A 4,477-nucleotide genomic window follows, 5' to 3' on the forward strand; every position below is an offset into this window, starting at 1 on the left:
GAAGATATAATGAATTCCACGACGAGACCAACTTTTGATGAAAACAAACTGGCGACCACAGTGGGAGCCAACGGTCTAGCCGCCGAGACCGTCGTGTCGCAGCCGATCAAGATATTGGGTGAGTCCATGGTTGAATATGAATTCGACCAAGCAAAGTTTGAGGAATATCTGTCATCCTCATCCTCAAAGTCTTCCTCGCCTCACAAATGCAGGAAGATTCCATCTTCTAAGAAGGTTTTCAAGTTTTCGACTCCGTCGAACACTACAAATGAAGACTCTCGCTTGATTATTGCTGAGGATTCTACTCACAACCTCTCTGCTCATAATGACTCTTATCTAGTTAAAGAGTCATCGAATCAAAGCCCACCGGCACTGACGAAGAGGACTCGTTAGAGACAACGTCAGCGCCACGCTCGCCAAATAGCTAAGGCCTTAGAACAAACCGACGGGGTTCGTTATCACGCGGACCTATAGACGAGGAGGCATCGAGTGGTTCAGTCGTCTCAACAACCAATCACTCATATCTCTGCTAAACTAACGACGGATGAATGGACTTTTGTTAAAAGGGCTCGCTCGACCCTCAAAGAACGTATACAAAAGCGTCGTGCAAACGCTGCTCATGCCCGTTCTCTCTTACAACAAAGACGAGAAAGAAACAAGAAATTGGTGGCCAAAGAACCACCAAAACTCTGCAAAGTTTGGATTCCAAAGTCTGGAGTTATGCAAAATCAGCATTCGGAGCCCGTTAAGACTCCGCACCCGCAAGAGGATGGTTCTAAACGTGTGACTCCTAACATAACCTTGGATCGCTCAAAGGCAACAATAAATTGTCCTGAGAATGCCAACAAGGTTTTACACCCCCAGAAGAAGACGTGTTCGCCAAAAGACATCGTTATGCCTGGGAAGTCATACCAACAGACGATAGGATTTTTCGGCAATCATCCGATGAATTTTCGAAAGAGAATTATTCGAGAAATAAACTCTCATTGTTCCTGTGCGCGACTCATTAAAACAGCATTGTCGGAATATAACTACGCAAAACGAGAAGCCATCCCACGAAGAGTCTCGGTATTCCACAGTCTTTTCACCGAAATGTCTAAGCCTAAGCCGAGATATTTTCGCAAGAGAAGATCAGCTGTCCAAGATGACGAATTCCCTGAAGTCACCATCAACGTGGCTGATAAAGGAAAATCTAAGCGGCATTCAAGTGAATCAAATCCCGACTTTTTCCCAAGAGGAAAAGTCAATTCAAGAATTGCCCAACGGATGTCCCGACTCCAGTTAAGAGCCATCAGACATAGGGACTACAAGAGAATGCATGAAGGAAAGTCATCAGAGGATGAGCTCTCGGACACCTGTTCTGCGATCGCTTCGGATGATACAGTATCTAGCACAGGGCAAACCAGAGAAGTACTCACAATCACCTCTGATCAGTTCGCTTAAATACTTCAAGAAGCTCTAGCCAAACAGGATAAAGAAATTAGAGCTGAGATGAAGACAGAGATGGAGTTGGCTATCCAACAAATGAGAGAATTGCTAGCTCAACGGTCTCAACCTCCTGAGTCCAGTCAGCGAGCTGAATCCAGCCGCCACACTCGGAATATTATAGATAATAGTAATCCAGAAGTGGATAAAGTTATTATGGCTGATACACCTCCCAATAGCAATAACGTTGGGGGTGGTTTAACGCATCCTCCCAATAACGATATTGGGGGTGGTTCAATGGCACCTCTTACAGGGGGTGGTCTAACTCATTCACGATATTGGGGGTGGTTCAATGGCACCTCTTACAGGGGGTGGTCTAACTCATTCTCTTCAACGTCCTTCGAATGAAGACATAGACGATGACGGGAAAATAAAAGAGCTTGAAAACAAAGTCAACGCTTTAATGACGGCTCAAGAAGTAAAGAAGACGGGTATTCCATGTCCCTATCCAAGAGAATGGAATTAATACCGTACCCGGCAAAATTCAATCTGATTAACTTCACACCGTTTGACGGGAAAAGCTTGCCTACTCAGCACTTGATTTATTTCAAGTCTCATTTGGGCATGATCTCTGGAAACGAGGATTTAATGGTCCGGTCATTCGTTGGCACCCTTCGTGGGTCCGCCTTCGATTGGTATCGACGTCTTAAGCCAGGGAGCATCAATTGCTGGGATGACATGGAAAGTTTATTCCTAAGGAATTTCTTCGATGATGACACCGAAGTGTCAATCGGAACCCTTTTAGATGAGAAGCAAAAAGACGGAGAGTCAGTCGACAATTTTGTCAAACGCTTCCGTAACAAAGCAATAAATTGCAGAGATCCTATTATAGAGGAGTTTATCCTGCAAACATGTCACAATAATCTCTCCATCGATGTCCTGGAAGCCCTGGGGGTCGTACCATCCAAAACTTGGAAAGATTTGAAAATACGCGGTGAACAAGCTGAACACTTTCTTAAAAGAAAGAAAGCTGAGAAAAACTGACCGACGACATCTACAATCGCTAGGAACACGACTCTCGATCCGAAGTTTCAAAAGGAGTATTCTTTCGAAAATGATGAAGCTCCAGCCATATTGAAATAAAACTGTTTCCCACTCTTGACGGGAAGTTCCTGGAGAATTTTTACATGTAATATTCTTAAGGATAACCCGGTCATGTAACTCAGTATGATGTTACACCTAGTTTCGCGAAGGAAGATGGGGGTGGATGGTTCATGTAACGGGAAGTTCTCGGAAGAATGCTATATGTAATTTTCTTAGGGATAACCCGATCATTACAAACAAAGTGATAAACACTACATCCCCGCAGCGATCTCCGAATACTCTTTTGCTGAGATGAGATTCGATCACTTCTTTAGATCAATCTTCCCTCACAAAACCCCTATTTGGTCAAACATTTAAACAGTTAGGACCAAAGCCAAAATCTCATCTCGATTCCTTCCATGAACGAGAGGTCCACAAATTGAACGATCAAACCTTTAAACAGTTAGGATCACATCAACCCCCATTTGGTCAAACCTTTAAACAGTTAGGACCAAAGTCGAAATCCCCTCTCGATTCCTTCCATGAACGAGAGGTCCACAAATTGAACGGTCAAACCTTTAAACAGTTAGGATCGTCTCAAATTCCCATCTTGTCAAACCTTTAAACAGTTAGGACCAAAGCTAAAATCCCCTCTCGATTCCTTCAATGAACGAGAGGTTCACAAATTGAACGGTCAAACCTTTAAACAGTTAGGATCGTATCAAACTTTCATTTGGTCAAACCTTTAAACAGTTAGGACCAAAGTCAAAATCCCCTCTCGATTCCTTCCATGAACGAGAGGTCCACAAATTGAACGGTCAAACCTTTAAACAGTTAGGATCGTCTCAAATTCCCATCTGGTCAAACCTTTAAACAGGTTAGGACCAAAGCCAAAATCCCCTCTCGATTCCTTCCATGAACGAGAGGTCCACAAATTGAACGATCAAACCTTTAAACATCAAACCTTTAAACAGTTAGGATCGTATCAAACTCCCATTTGGTCAAACCTTTAAACAGTTAGGATCAAAGTCGAAATCCCCTCTCGATTCCTTCCATGAACGAGAGGTCCACAAATTGAACGGTCAAACCTTTAAACAGTTAGGATCGTCTCAAATTCTCATCTGGTCAAACCTTTAAACAGTTAGGACCAAAGCTAAAATCCCCTCTCAATTCCTTCAATGAACGAGAGGTTCACAAATTGAACGGTCAAACCTTTAAACAGTTAGGATCGTATCAAACTCCCATTTGGTCAAACCTTTAAACAGTTAGGACCAAAGTCAAAATCCCTTCTCGATTCCTTCCATGAACGAGAGGTCCACTCAAATTGAACGGTCAAACCTTTAAACTAAACAGTTAGGATCGTCTCAAATTCCCATCTTGGTCAAACCTTTAAACAGTTAGGACCAAAGCCAAAATCCCCTCTCGATTCCTTCCATGAACAAGAGGTCCACTCAAATTGAACGGTCAAACCTTTAAACAGTTAGGATCGTATCAAACTCCCATATGGTCAAACCTTTAAACAGTTAGGACCAAAACCAAAATCCTGTAGGCGTCAAAAAATACCAATAGATATCCGAACATAGAAAAAATTACTCAAAATGACAGATATGAACTGTCTCGCCAGCGAGACAGTCTTTGCTGTCTCGCCAGCGAGACAGTCTTTGCTGTCTCGCCAGCGAGACAGTCTTTGCTGTCTCGCCAGCGAGACAGTCTTTGCTGTCTCGCCAGCGAGACAGTATTGGAATGGTCAAAACCGCCTTGGTAAATGCCCTACACGTGTCCATTAACTGCCAAAGGACGTGGAAAACATCGTGGGCGAAAATCACGTGGATAACTGCCAAAATAACGGAGTCTGAAACGTGGGAAGGCAGTTAAAACAAAAACTGGCTGACGGTTACTGTTTCCGAGACAACGTTTACTGTCTCGCGGGCCGAGACAGCAAACACTGTCTCGCCCGTCGAGACAGCAA

Source organism: Asparagus officinalis, chromosome 1 (genome assembly GCF_001876935.1).
Source record: "Asparagus officinalis chromosome 1, Aspof.V1, whole genome shotgun sequence".
Classification (NCBI taxonomy): Eukaryota; Viridiplantae; Streptophyta; class Magnoliopsida; order Asparagales; family Asparagaceae; genus Asparagus; species Asparagus officinalis.